General features: G+C 47.0%; 4 non-coding genes and 1 pseudogene across 4 annotated transcripts; all 5 read right to left on the bottom strand.

Annotated features, from left to right (window-relative positions):
- Window positions 1-6,312: 6,312 nt before the first annotated feature.
- Window positions 6,313-6,475, bottom strand: LOC135030260 (U1 spliceosomal RNA). The gene has a single exon (XR_010226297.1). It is a non-coding gene; the product is annotated as a U1 spliceosomal RNA (small nuclear RNA).
- A 152-nt stretch (window positions 6,476-6,627) lies between these two features.
- On the bottom strand, window positions 6,628-6,791 carry LOC135030238 (U1 spliceosomal RNA). The gene has a single exon (XR_010226283.1). It is a non-coding gene; the product is annotated as a U1 spliceosomal RNA (small nuclear RNA).
- A 695-nt stretch (window positions 6,792-7,486) lies between these two features.
- Window positions 7,487-7,628, bottom strand: LOC135030249 (U1 spliceosomal RNA; annotated as a pseudogene).
- A 152-nt stretch (window positions 7,629-7,780) lies between these two features.
- Window positions 7,781-7,944, bottom strand: LOC135030330 (U1 spliceosomal RNA). Its single transcript, XR_010226352.1, has one exon. It is a non-coding gene; the product is annotated as a U1 spliceosomal RNA (small nuclear RNA).
- Window positions 7,945-14,692: 6,748 nt separating this feature from the next.
- LOC135030358 (U5 spliceosomal RNA) lies at window positions 14,693-14,808 on the bottom strand. The gene has a single exon (XR_010226379.1). It is a non-coding gene; the product is annotated as a U5 spliceosomal RNA (small nuclear RNA).
- Window positions 14,809-14,985: the final 177 nt, after the last annotated feature.

Below are 14,985 nucleotides of genomic sequence, written 5' to 3'. Positions count from 1 at the left end.
CACTGCAGTGTCACGCATGATGGCCCTTCCAAAAAACACTCCCCAAACAGCACATGACGCAAAGAAAAAAAGAGGCGCAATGAGGTAGCTGTGTGACTAAGCTCAGCGACCCAAGTGGCCGACACAAACACCTGGCCCATCTAGGAGTGGCACTGCAGTGTCACGCAGGATGGCCCTTCCAAAAAACACTCCCCAAACAGCACATGACGCAAAGAAAAAAAGAGGTGCAATGAGGTAGCTGTGTGACTAAGCTCAGCGACCCAAGTGGCCGACACAAACACCTGGCCCATCTAGGAGTGGCACTGCAGTGTCACGCAGGATGGCCCTTCCAAAAACACTCCCCAAACAGCACATGACGCAAAGAAAAAAAGAGGCGCAATGAGGTAGCTGTGTGACTAAGCTCAGCGACCCAAGTGGCCGACACAAACACCTGGCCCATCTAGGAGTGGCACTGCAGTGTCACGCAGGATGGCCCTTCCAAAAAACACTCCCCAAACAGCACATGACGCAAAGAAAAAAAGAGGCGCAATGAGGTAGCTGTGTGACTAAGCTCAGCGACCCAAGTGGACGACACAAACACCTGGCCCATCTAGGAGTGTCACTGCAGTGTCACGCAGGATGGCCCTTCCAAAAAACACTCCCCAAACAGCACATGACGCAAAGAAAAAAAGAGGCGCAATGAGGTAGCTGTGTGACTAAGCTCAGCGACCCAAGTGGCCGACACAAACACCTGGCCCATCTAGGAGTGGCACTGCAGTGTCACGCAGGATGGCCCTTCCAAAAAACACTCCCCAAACAGCACATGACGCAAAGAAAAATAAAAGAAAAAAGAGGTGCAAGGTGGAATTGCCTTGGGCCCTCCCACCCACCCTTATGTTGTATAAACAGGACATGCACACTTTAACCAACCCATCATTTCAGTGACAGGGTCTGCCACACGACTGTGACTGAAATGACGGGTTGGTTTGGACCCCCACCAAAAAAGAAGCAATTAATCTCTCCTTGCACAAACTGGCTCTATAGAGGCAAGATGTCCACCTCATCATCATCCTCCGATTCATCACCGTGTACATCCCCCTCCTCACAGATTATCAATTCGTCCCCACTGGAATCCACCATCTCAGCTTCCTGTGTACTTTGTGGAGGCAATTGCTGCTGGTCAATGTCTCCACGGAGAAATTGATTATAATTCATTTTAATGAACATCATCTTCTCCACATTTTCTGGAAGTAACCTCGTACGCCGATTGCTGACAAGGTGAGCGGCGGCACTAAACACTCTTTCGGAGTACACACTTGTGGGAGGGCAACTTAGGTAGAATAAAGCCAGTTTGTGCAAGGGCCTCCAAATTGCCTCTTTTTCCTGCCAGTATACGTACGGACTGTCTGACATGCCTACTTGGATGCGGTCACTCATATAATCCTCCACCATTCTTTCAATGGTGAGAGAATCATATGCAGTGACAGTAGACGACATGTCCGTAATCGTTGGCAGGTCCTTCAGTCCGGACCAGATGTCAGCATCAGCAGTCGCTCCAGACTGCCCTGCATCACCGCCAGCGGGTGGGCTCGGAATTCTGAGCCTTTTCCTCGCACCCCCAATTGCGGGAGAATGTGAAGGAGGAGCTGTTGACCGATCAAGTTCCGCTTGACTTGATAATTTTCTCACCAGCAGGTCTTTGAACCCCTGCAGACTTGTGTCTGCCGGAAAGAGAGATACAACGTAGGTTTTAAATCTAGGATCGAGCACGGTGGCCAAAATGTAGTGCTCTGATTTCAACAGATTGACCACCCATGAATCCTGGTTAAGCGAATGAAGGGCTCCATCCACAAGTCCCACATGCCTAGCGGAATCGCTCTGTCTTAGCTCCTCCTTCAATGTCTCCAGCTTCTTCTGCAAAAGCCTGATGACGGGAATGACCTGACTCAGGCTGGCAGTGTCTGAACTGACTTCACGTGTGGCAAGTTCAAAAGGTTGCAGAACCTTGCACAACGTTGAAATCATTCTCCACTGCGCTTGAGACAGGTGCATTCCACCTCCTATATCGTGGTCAGATGTATAGGCTTGAATGGCCTTTTGCTGCTCCTCCATCCTCTGAAGCATATAGAGGGTTGAATTCCACCTCGTTACCACTTCTTGCTTCAGATGATGGCAGGGCAGGTTCAGGCGTTTTTGGTGTTGCTCCAGTCTTCTGTACGTGGTGCCTGTACGCCGAAAGTGTCCCGCAATTCTTGTGGCCACCGACAGCATCTCTTGCACGCCCCTGTCGTTTTTTAAATAATTCTGCACCACCAAATTCAAGGTATGTGCAAAACATGGGACGTGCTGGAATTTGCCCAGATATAATGCACGCACAATATTGCTGGCGTTGTCCGATGCCACAAATCCACAGGAGAGTCCAATTGGGGTAAGCCATTCTGTGATGATCTTCCTTAGTTGCCGTAAGAGGTTTTCAGCTGTGTGCGTATTCTGGAAAGCGGTGATACAAAGCGTAGCCTGCCTAGGAAAGAGTTGGCGTTTGCGAGATGCTGCTACTGGTGCCGCCGCTGCTGTTCTTGCGGCGGGAGTCAATACATCTACCCAGTGGGCTGTCACAGTCATATAGTCCTGAGTCTGCCCTGCTCCACTTGTCCACATGTCCGTGGTTAAGTGGAAAGCACTATAAATATGTGTATCTTTTGATATGATGTATTCTCCTGAGGAAGCCCTGGAGGCGAAACGCGTTGAGACTGACCTAACTACTGCCTACACCAATCAGCTAAGATTTTCTGATTTGTTTTATTTATTTTTTATCTGAATTTGTATTATTATTTTGTGGATTAAAATTTTTTATTGATAATACTATATAAGGCAGCAACAGTCGACTGATTCAGCCATTACATCATATTGGACCGACTTGATCTACCTGGATATAAATATATCCTATATGCTATATTGAATTTTCCTTTTGGTACGCATGAAATAGAGGGGAGGGTACCCCAAGATATATCTGAGGTTACTACACCATATGGCGATGATCTTTTGTCTCCTAGGTGGGGAACAGCCACAAAGAATTTAGTGAGACAGACAGGCCTAATCTCAAGAATCTATCCGGTACTTACTTCGTATATACCTATCTATCACTCCAATTTATTCAAAATACTACACCATATGGCGCTTGTTCTTCTCCTCTGCCTTCACAGAATTTCATGACTGAACATACCCAAGTCATATTCTGAAGAACTGAGCAGCCACCAAAGAAGTTTGGAGAGGTGTTTTCTGACGGAGCATCCACAACTGACTGAATCCAAACAGTAGAACCTGTTTGACGACCCTTTGCTTTAAAGGAATATTTGGACGCGAGACTAAGCGCACTGACCTTAAAAAAACTCCCAGTCATAAAACATTATTCAGCAAGTATGTAGAATCATCACAACTTAAAACAGGTTGAACACGATGGGCAATTTGCCTCTTTTCAACCTCAAAAACTATATTACTATATGTTACTATATTACTATGTTACTGTAGTATACAGAACACCACAATGTAATGAGCAGTGATAGTGAGCACTGATGAGGATACTAGAACTGACACTGAGCAGCAAGATGCAGCACTGGACTATTAGTAATGTACTGTAGTATGCTGAGCACCACAATGCAGCACAAGACAATGAGCAGTGATACTGAGCACTGATGAGGATACTACTGAGAACTGACACTGAGCAGGAGAGACACACTACTAGTATTACTGAGCAGCAATAAGTAACCACTGATAATGAGCACTGATATTGAGATTTCCACTGAGAGAACATAGCCACGTCCTCTCCGCTCTCTCTTCAATGCACGAGTAAAAATGGCGGCAACGCGCAGCTCTTTATATGAAATCCGAATCTCGCGAGAATCCGACAGCGGGATGATGACATTTTCCCTTGTTCAGGTTTTCCGAGTCAGGCGGGAACAACCGAGCCTGCCTCGGACCAGTGTAAACCACGTGGAGTTCGTGGGGAATTCGGTTCTCGGAGAACCGAACCCGCTCCTCTCTACCTTATACCCATAATTTTTTTTATTTTCAATCTAAGCCCCTGCAGTTTTCTGTAAGCATCTGCTTCGCTATGATGATCAACAAGTCACAAGGGCAAACACTCAGGGCTTGAGGCGTAGATCTTAGGACCAGCTGCTACAAGCATGGCAGAGGTGTCACTATCACTGGTGACACCCAGAGAGGTGGCGAAGGAGATTGTAATGCAGTGCGCGCAGATAAGCAGCGCAATGGTAAAAAGGAGGCATGGTTTCATAGGTAGGGGCGTGGCCTGGTGGCCTGAATCTACATTTTGTTGCTCCGGGTGTCCCGGGGGTTGGGGGCTGCACCCGGGGACTAGTGTGTGAGCGGTGCTGGCTCCTGCACAGTGACAGGACATGGCCACCCAGCATGACGCCTCCCTTCTTGACCATGCTGTAATTGCAGTCGCACTGCAGTTCAGCGTGATCATAAAAAATGGTGTAGCCTTCTGCTGGTGCAGACTGTATGTGCGCGCAGGAAGCCGCCACCATTTTTGTGATCACAGCGGCTGAATGTGATGTCATACAGCCGCTGTGACCACGCCCCCTGTGTCTCCTCCGTTGCAGACCCCATTTTGAAGCCTTGCCCCCGCACCGCTCCATCCCTGACTTGGAAATGGAGTTTTGCTGACCCCCCTCTCCCCCCCTGCCCCGATTGACAGGCAGAGGCGATCGCATTCTCTGCGGGGTGCCGCAGAAAATGCAGGCACTTGCGTATGCTCTTAGCAATTTTTGCAGTTGGATCGCTTATTGTGATTGCAATCCAACCTGAATCAGGCCCTATTACCTATCGCAATGCGCTGCGGGCAGTACAAAATTGGTTTAATATGGGAGAAAAACCCCCAGACCTGTGCTCCTTAACTGTACCTGGTGGCTTGTGGAGCGGCTGCCCAGTAATCAGTGTCCACGCCAGTGCGCACACGGTCCACCCCCTACGGCCACGCTCCCCTTCATCAGCGGCCTCGTGATCCGGAAGGGCGGTGTGTGTGTGACTGACCTTAGGAAGAAACCGGAGCCTCCGCTGCAGTGACCCAGCAACCAGGGCACGGGAGTATACAGCGCCGCTGGGAGTGATGAAGCTGCAGTAAAGATGTCTATTAGACCTAGCCTGCTGCAGCCCTTGTAGATTCTCATAAAAAAAGTTCTTATTTTCTTGTCAAAATTAATAGCTAAGAATAGGCTGCCTGAGGCAGGCCCCTGTTAAGTGGCCTGCTACTGAAGGCACCAACTACAAACTGAGCTCCCTGTTCATGGAAGCGGGGTTATAGAGGAGAATGCGCTGAGCATCTTGGGAACAGTCAAAAGCTTTGAGCCGGTTGGTGCCTCAGATCAAGATCCTACTCTACACCCCAATGTGAATCCTTGTGGAGTCCAGTGTACCCCACAGAAGAAATTAATGTGTCACACCCATTGGCAGCAACCTTAGAATAGCTGCTGACGGGCACAATTGAGAAAGGAAGGGGAGGAACATTTGAATCCAGCACATAGATGCAATTCAAATATGTAATTTGAACCTTCCTATTTTAAAATATAATGGATGAACCTCACCCTGTGAGAACAATCTTCATGATATAGAGATCTCATATGCAAAATAAGCATGAGTTGGGATAGGGCTGGGGAGGGTGGCTGCTCGGGCAAGCCCCTCCCCCGTCAAGTTAAGGAGATTCAACTGAGGAAGCACAAGGGAACTCTCGTCTGGGGACAACAACTGCAGGGAGACCACATCTTTTCAGATGAACATGGGAGGGCGGAAGGCTGCCTAATACTGAAGCACCATCAAATATCAAACCATATGCAATAACTAGTACAAGCATTCCTGGGGGAAGGTCTGCAGGAGACGAATTTGCATACGGTGATGTCATCCAAGCAGTGGGCCAAAGTTGGCTGGTACCCTCATCTGCATATGAAAAGAGAAAAGGGTTATGCAGGGCATGGCGGCCTTTTGCGGCGCTTGGATGACCCCTAGTTCGCATTAAACACCTCCACCCTCCTTCGGTGTGGGGCTCATGTTGGCTATGCCCCAGCCCCTGAAGCATTCAAGCTGATTTCTTGCAGCAGCTGGGCACTGTAACAGCTCCAGAGCTGCTCTGTAAGGCAAATAAAAGGGTGTGGGCCCTGCAGCACTACCTGTAGTTCGCATTGTGCGTTGGAAGGCACAAAGTAAGCAGACGGGAGAAGTCAGGATAGTGCGCAAGGGCATAGAAGGGAGCGGCTCAAGAAAAGAGAAGTGGAAACAGACAGCAAACTAGGCTGGAGAGAGACCTGAGACAAAGAGATCTGAATTATACGAGAGCCGACCAGGGGAAACACAAATTATGCAGTCAAGTTTCCCACATTTGGGGAAATCGCAGGGGCAGCACACCCAGAGTGCAATGGGTGAGCCTTGCCCTGGGAGAAGCACCTTCAAGATCATAGTATCTCACCTGGCAGGTAAGTAGGAGTTGGGCTAGAGCTGGGGAGGGTCGCTGCTCGGGCACCCCCCTGTCAAGTGAAGGAGATCCAACTGAGGCAGCACAATGGAACTCTCGAAAGAAGAACAAGGCTAGAGGAAGATCTGAGACAAAGAAATCTGACTTTTACCAGAGCTGACCAGCGGAAAACACAAACACAGTACCCCACTACCACAAATAATGCAGGCGAGTTTCCCACATTTGGGGAAATCACAGGGGTCAGCATACCCAGAATGCAATGAATGAAACTCACCCTGGGTGAACAATTTTCATGACCATGGTGTCTCCTATGCAAAATAAGTATGATTTGGGATAGGGCTGGGGAGGGCCGCTGCTCAGGCACATCTCTGTCAAGTAAAGGAGATTCAACTGAGGCAGCACAAGGGAACTCTCATCTGGGGACAACAACTGCAGGGAGAACACATATTTTCAGATGAACATGGGAGGGCAGAAGGCTGCCTAATACTGAAGCACCCCCAAACAACAAACCAAATGCAACAACTAGTGCAAGCATTCCTGGGGGAAGGCCTGCAGCAGATGGATTTGCATATGGTGATGTTATCCAAGCAGTGGGTCAAAGTTGGCTTCAACCCTCATCTGCTTATGAAAAGAGAAAAGGGGCGTGCAGGGCATGGCAGCCTTTTGCGGTGCTTGGATGACCCCTAGATCGCATTAAACACCCCCACCCTCCTTTGGTGTGGGGCTCATGTTGGCCATGCCCCATCCCATGAAGCATTCAAGCTGATTTCTTGCAGCAGCTGGGCATTGTAACAGCTCCAGAGCTGCTCTGTAAGGCAAGTAAAAGGGTGTGGGCCCTGCAGCACTACCTGTAGTTTGCATTGTGCATTGGAAGGCACAAAGTAAGCAGACGGGAGGAGAAGTCAGGATAGTGCACAAGGGTATAGAAGGGAGGGGCTCAAGAAAAAAGAAGTGGAAACAGACAGCAAACTAGGCTGGAGAGAGACCTGAGACAAAGAGATCTGAATTATATGAGAGCCGACCAGGGGAAACACAAATTATGCAGTCAAGTTTCCCACATTTGGGGAAATCGCAGGGGCAGCACACCCAGAGTGCAATGGGTGAGCCTTGCCCTGGGAGAAGCATCTTCATGATCATAGTATCTCACCTGGCAGGTAAGTAGGAGTTGGGCTAGAGCTGGGGAGGGTCGCTGCTCGGGCACCCCCCTGTCAAGTGAAGGAGATCCAACTGAGGCAGCACAAGGGAACTCTCGAAAGAAGAACAAGGCTAGAGGAAGATCTGAGACAAAGAAATCTGACTTTTACCAGAGCTGACCAGAGGAAAGCACAAACACAGTCCCCCACTACCACAAATAATGCAGTTGAGTTTCCCACATTTGGGGAAATCACAGGGGTCAGCATACCCAGAATGCAATGAATGAACCTAACCCTGGGAGAACAATCTTCATGACCATGGTATCTCCTATGCAAAATAAGTATGATTTGGGATAGGGCTGGGGAGGGCCGCTGCTCAGGCACATCTCTGTCAAGTAAAGGAGATTCAACTGAGGCAGCACAAGGGAACTCTCATCTGGGGACAACAACTGCAGGGAGAACACATATTTTCAGATGAACATGGGAGGGCAGAAGGCTGCCTAATACTGAAGCACCCCCAAACAACAAACCAAATGCAACAACTAGTTCAAGCATTCCTGGGGGAAGGCCTGCCGCAGATGGATTTGCATATGGTGATGTCATCCATGCAGTGGGTCAAAGTTGGTTCAAACACCTTTGCAAAGTTCTATAAGTTTGATACCCTGGCTGAGGAGGACCTCCTGTTTGCTCAATCAGTGCTGCAGAGTCATCCGCACTCTCCTGCCCGTTTGGGAGCTTTGGTATAATCCCCATGGTCCTTACGGAGTCCCCAGCATCCTCTAGGACGTAAGAGAAAATAAGATTTTAAACCTACCGGTAAATCTTTTTCTCGTAGTCCGTAGAGGATGCTGGGTGCCCGTCCCAAGTGCGGTCTACTTCTGCAAGACTTGTATATAGTTATTGCTTACATAAGGGTTATATGTTAGTTTTCATCGGTCTTGGACTGATGCTATGTTGTTTTCATACTGTTAACTGGGTAGTATATCACAAGTTATACGGTGTGATTGGTGTGGCTGGTATGAATCTTGACCTTGGATTAACAAAAATCCTTTCCTCGTACTGTCCGTCTCCTCTGGGCACAGTTTCTCTAACTGAGGTATGGAGGAGGGGCATAGAGGGAGGAGCCAGTGCACACCCAGATCAAAAGTCTTTCTTAAAGTGCCCATGTCTGCTGCGGAGCCCGTCTATCCCCCATGGTCCTTACGGAGTCCCCATCATCCTCTACGGACTACGAGAAAAAAAAATTACCGGTAGGTTTAAAATGTTATTTTTTTCTCTGCAACCCACTGCTAAATTGTGCTTCCTAGCTGTTTTTTATAAAATCACTTAATTAAATCTAACTCTGATTACGTCAGAGAAGGCCAGGTACCCTACACCATAAGAGGGGGTATGAAATTTTGACTTGTCTTCTTAAAGATCACCAAAATCTGTTGACAAGGTCAATTACATCCCTGGGTGGGATTGAACCACCAACCTTTTGGTTAATAGCCCATGTAAGTGCAAGAAATCCTGAAGCACTCACTCATCATGGGAAAGTACCAATGTGTTTCTTACAAAAATTCTCCAGATTATTGACTTTTTAAAGTTTTTCTAGGAAACGTTCTAGATGAATGCTTATTAGCCTTTGTCAGTATTGACTTTTGCAAGGTGTCTCTGTGGCGCAATCGGTTAGCATGTTTGGCTATTAACCAAAAGGTTGGTGGTTCAATCCCACCCAGGGATGTAATTGACCTTGTAATCAGATTTTGGTGATCTTTAAGTAGACAAGTCAAAATTTCAAAAACCCCCCTTATGGTGTAGGGTACCTGGCCTTCTCTGATGTAATCAGAGTTAGATTTGATTAAGTGATTTTATAAAAAAACAGCTAGGAAGCACAATTTAGCAGTGGGTTGCAGAGAAAAAAAATTATGCTGGCAGAAAAGTACAATTGAGTGATTAAACAGCTCTTCATTTTCTGATTTTATGTTTATGCTAACAAATTTGCTCTCTGAAAAGTGTCCACAAAGCCAAGTCTCTGATTAACACCTTTGTAGGAATGGTTTTTCACCTATTACTGAATTAAACTTGCTTCATTGGAAAGGCATCAAAGATGCATCCTCATTTCAATGTCTACTGAAATAATACAGGTTGACACCAGGAAACGTCACTGCATCATTGCTGCTTCCTCATGGGGAAGTCTGTTTAATGTGAAAACAAGGTGATATCTAATCAGCACACAGGTAAGGAATTAAGAAAATCTTTCTTTATGGGTGAAGATGTTTCTCACAAATTGTTGTCCCAATGCATCATTGAAATTCAAGATGGAAGATGATTTTCATATATCACTTGTACATTTTGCATTGCTCTTCTGGTGACAATGTAGTTTGTTTTTGTCAATTACCATTTCAGTAATAGGGTAAAGAAAATTAAGTGGATTTTTTAAAGAAAACAATGCTGTCAATATACTATTAAAACAAATTAAAATGATAAAAGTTATTGTACTTTAAGTAAAAATAAAAGAGCCAAAATATCAATCCCAGTTTTTGATTACTTTAATTATAAAAAAAAAAATGCACATAGCAGAGGATAGTTTCGATCAATCGACCTCTGGGGTATGGGCCCAGCATGCTTCCATTGCACTACTCTGCTGCTCATGGAAGTGTAAGAGATCCTGAAGACTAAATTGATTAAAGGCCTAAAAGTACTTGACTATAAGGAAAGACTTACTAGGCTGAATATTTATACACTAGAAAAGAGGTGCCTAAGAGGAGATATTATTAATATCTTCAAATATGTAAAGATACATAACAAAGAGTTATCAGAGGAATTATTTATTAAAAGAACACGTGGTCACTCGCTGCGACTGGAGGAAAGTTCAGAACGCAATGGAGGAAAGGATTCTTCACTGTTAGGGCAATCAGGATGTGGAATTCCCTGCCAGGGAAGGTGGTAATGGCGGACTCTGTAATTGGATTTAAAAAAGGAATGGATACATTTCTGAATGAAAAAGCTATCCAAGGTTATAATACTTAAAATATCAACATGGTTAATCCGGGGGTAACATGAGTTATAGTAGCTAACTAGTCATAAAACATTATTCAGCAAGTATGTAGAATCATCACAACTTAAAACAGGTTGAACACGATGGGCAATTTGCCTCTATTCAACCTCAAAAACTATGTTACTATATTACTATGTTATTGTAGTATACAGAACACCACAATGCAATGAGCAGTGATAGTGAGCACTGATGAGGATACTAGAACTGACACTGAGCAGCAAGATGCAGCACTGGACTATTAGTAATGTACTGTAGTATGCTGAGCACCACAATGCAGCACAAGACAATGAGCAGTGATACTGAGCACTGATGAGGATACTACTGAGAACTGACACTGAGCAGGAGAGACACACTACTAGTATTACTGAGCAGCAATAAGTAACCACTGATACTGAGCACTGATATTGAGATTTCCACTGAGAGAACATAGCCACGTCCTCTCCGCTCTCTCTTCAATGCACGAGTAAAAATGGCAGCAACGCGCAGCTCTTTATATGGAATCCGAATCTCGCGAGAATCCGACAGCGGGATGATGACATTTTCCCTTGTTCAGGTTTTCCGAGTCAGGCGGGAACAACCGAGCCTGCCTTGGACCAGTGTAAACCACGTGGAGTTTGTGGGGAATTCGGTTCTCGGAGAACCGAACCTGCTCCTCTCTACCTTATACCCATCAATTTTTTTATTTTCAATCTAAGCCCCTGCAGTTTTCTGTAAGCATCTGCTTCGCTATGATGATCAACAAGTCACAAGGGCAAACACTCAGGGTTTGAGGCGTAGATCTTAGGACCAGCTGCTACAAGCATGGCAGAGGTGTCACTATCACTGGTGACACCCAGAGAGGTGGCGAGGGAGATTGTAATGCAGTGCGCGCAGATAAGCAGCGCAATGGTAAAAAGGAGGCATGGTTTCATAGGTAGGGGCGTGGCCTGGTGGCCTGAATCTACATTTTGTTGCTCCGGGTGTCCCGGGGGTTGGGGGCTGCACCCGGGGACTAGTGTGTGAGCGGTGCTGGCTCCTGCACAGTGACAGGGCATGGCCACCCAGCATGACGCCTCCCTTCTTGACCATGCTGTAATTGCAGTCGCACTGCAGTTCAGCGTGATCATAAAAAATGGTGTAGGCTCCTGCTGGGGCAGACTGTATGTGCGCGCAGGAAGCCGCCACCATTTTTGTGATCACAGCGGCTGAATGTGATGTCATACAGCCGCTGTGACCATGCCTCCTGTGTCTCCTCTGTTGCAGACCCCATTTTGAAGCCTTGCCCCCGCACCGCTCCATCTCTGACTTGGAAATGGAGTGTTGCTGACCCACCTCTCCCCCCCTTCCCCGCCCCGATTGACAGGCAGAGGCGATCACATTCTCTGCGGGGTGCCGCAGAAAATGCAGGCACATGCGTATGCTCTTAGCAATTTTTGCAGTTGGATCGCTTATTGTGATTGCAATCCAACCTGAATCAGGCCCTATTACCTATCACAATGCGCTGCGGGCAGTACAAAATTGGGTTAATATAGGAGAAAAACCCCCAGACCTGTGCTCCTTAACTGTACCTGGTGGCTAGTGGAGCGGCTGCCCAGTAATCAGTATCCACCGCAGTGCGCACACGGCCCACCCCCTACGGCCTCGCTCCCCTTCATCAGCGGCCTCGTGATCCGGAAGGGTGGTGTGTGTGTGACTGACCTTAGGATGAAACCGGAGCCTCCGCTGCAGTGACCCAGCAACCAGGGCACGGGAGTATACAGCGCCGCTGGGAGTGATGAAGCTGCAGTAAAGATGTCTATTAGACCTAGCCTGCTGCAGCCCTTGTAGATTCTCATAAAACAAGTTCTTCTTTTCTTGTCAAAATTAATAGCTAAGAATAGGCTGCCTGAGGCAGGCCCCTGTTAAGCGGCCTGCTACTGAAGGCACCAACTACAAACTGAGCTCCCTGTTCATGGAAGCGGGGTTATAGAGGAGAATGCACTGAGCTTCTTGGGAACAGTCAAAAGCTTTGAGCCGGTTGGTGCCTCAGATCAAGATCCTACTCTACACCCCAATGTGAATCCTTGTGGAGTCCAGTGTACCCCACAGAAGAAATTAATATGTCACACCCATTGGCAGCAACCTTAGAATAGCTGCTGACGGGCACAATTGAGAAAGGAAGGGGGGGGGGGACATTTGAATCCAGCACATAGATGCAATTCAAATATGTAATTTGTACCTTCCTATTTTAAAATATAATGGATGAACCTCACCCTGTGAGAACAATCTTCATGATCAAGAGATCTCATATGCAAAATAAGGATGAGTTGGGATAGGGCTGGGGAGGGTGGCTGCTCGGGCAGCCCCTCCCCCGTCAAGTTAAGGAGATTCAACTGAGGAAGCACAAGGGAACTCTCGTCTGGGGACAACAACTGCAGGGAGACCACATCTTTTCAGATGAACATGGGAGGGCGGAAGGCTGCCTAATACTGAAGCACCATATGCAACAACTAGTACAAGCATTCCTGGGGGAAGGTCTGCAGCAGACGGATTTGCATACGGTGATGTTATCCAAGCAGTGGGCCAAAGTTGACTGGAACCCTCATCTGCATATGAAAAGAGAAAAAGGGCATGCAGGGCATGGCGGCCTTTTGCAGTGCTTGGATGACCCCTAGTTCACATTAAACACCCCCACCCTCCTTTGGTGTGGGGCTCATGTTGGCCATGCCCCATCCCCTGAAGCATTCAAGCTGATTTCTTGCAGCAGCTGGGCACTGTAACAGCTCCAGAGCTGTTCTGTAAGGCAAGTAAAAGGGTGTGGGCCCTGCAGCACCACCTGTAGTTCGCATTGTGCGTTGGAAGGCACAAAGTAAGCAGACGGGAGGAGAAGTCAGGATAGTGCGCAAGGGCATTCTTTTCTCTTAGTCCGTAGAGGATGCTGGGGTCACATTAAGAACCATGGGGTATAGACGGGATCCGCAAGAGACATGGGCACTTTAAGACTTTCAAAGGGTGTGAACTGGCTCCTCCCTCTATGCCCCTCCTCCAGACTCCAGTTATAGGAACTGTGCCCAGGGAGACGGACATTTCGAGGAAAGGATTTATTGTTAAACTAAGGTGAGCATCTTACCAGCTCACACCTTAAGCATGCCGCAGAAAGTGGCATTCAACAGAACACAAGCCAACGGCATGAACAATTGCAGCAAAAAGCTGACCAGAACCATAACACAACATGTGTATAACCACAAGTAATAACTGCAGACACAGTATGGACTGGGACGGGTGCCCAGCATCCTCTACAGACTAAGAGAAAAGGATTTACCGGTAGGTATTAAAATCCTATTTTCTCATACGACCTAGAGGATGCTGGGGTCACATTAAGAACCATGGGGTTATACCAAAGCTCTTGAACGGGTGGGAGAGTGCGTACGACTCTGCAGCACCGAATGACCCAACTTAAGGTTATCATCAGCCAAGGTATCAAACTTGTAAAACTTAGCAAAAGTGTTTACTAAATAGCTGCTCGGCAAAGTTGCAATGCCGAGACTCCCCGACCAGCTGCCAAGGATGAACCCACCTTTCTAGTAGAATGGGTCTTCACCTACTTCAGTAACGGCAATCCTGCCGTGGAACGAGCATGCTGAATCTTACCACAGATCCAGCGCATAATGGTCTACATGGAAGCAGGACACCCAATCCTGATGGGAGCATACAGGACAAACAGAGCCTCTGTTTTCCTAATCTGAACCGTTCTGGTGACATAAATTTTCAAAGTTCTGACCACAGCCAGAGACTTTGACTCAACGAAGGTGTCAGTGGCCAAAGGCACCATGTGGAAAGATGAACCACCTTCGGCAGAAATTGTTGACGTGTCCTCAATTCTGCTCTATCTTCATGAAAGATCAAATAAAGGCTCTTGTGATACTGCATGGTTTGTACTGTTTTCCATGTGCTCCCAGATCTTTCAAGCAAGTAGCATGGTCAAGAAAGTTCTGTTTGAAAAGAAACAAACATTTACTGTCATTGTTATGCAAATAAACTTACATTAAAGCTAACAAGAAAGCACACTCGTTCTGTCTTTAAACTGATAAAAGAAACCCCAATAATATGGGGCATGCAAAAATTGAGATAAAACTCAGTTTTGCTCCTCTCCACGGAAATCTTTAATAAAAGGCGAAATATTTGTTAGTTCTGAAGAGAAACCAGAGCATGACCAAGATTCCACCTGTCGCCTGAGTGCCATGCCAGCAGTTCTCATTCAGATCAAAGTGAGCACCCAATTTGAATGAAAGAAAGCAGATTTCTCACCAGGCTTCCCCTTGCTATAAACATGGTTTGTACTCTTTTCCATGTGCTCCCAGATCTTTCAAGCAATTAGTATGGTCAAG

The sequence above is a fragment of the Pseudophryne corroboree genome, unplaced genomic scaffold (assembly GCF_028390025.1).
Source record: "Pseudophryne corroboree isolate aPseCor3 unplaced genomic scaffold, aPseCor3.hap2 scaffold_497, whole genome shotgun sequence".
Taxonomy (NCBI): domain Eukaryota; kingdom Metazoa; phylum Chordata; class Amphibia; order Anura; family Myobatrachidae; genus Pseudophryne; species Pseudophryne corroboree.
Note: the sequence above shows the minus strand (reverse complement) of the source record. Positions and strands in the feature narration are given on the sequence as shown.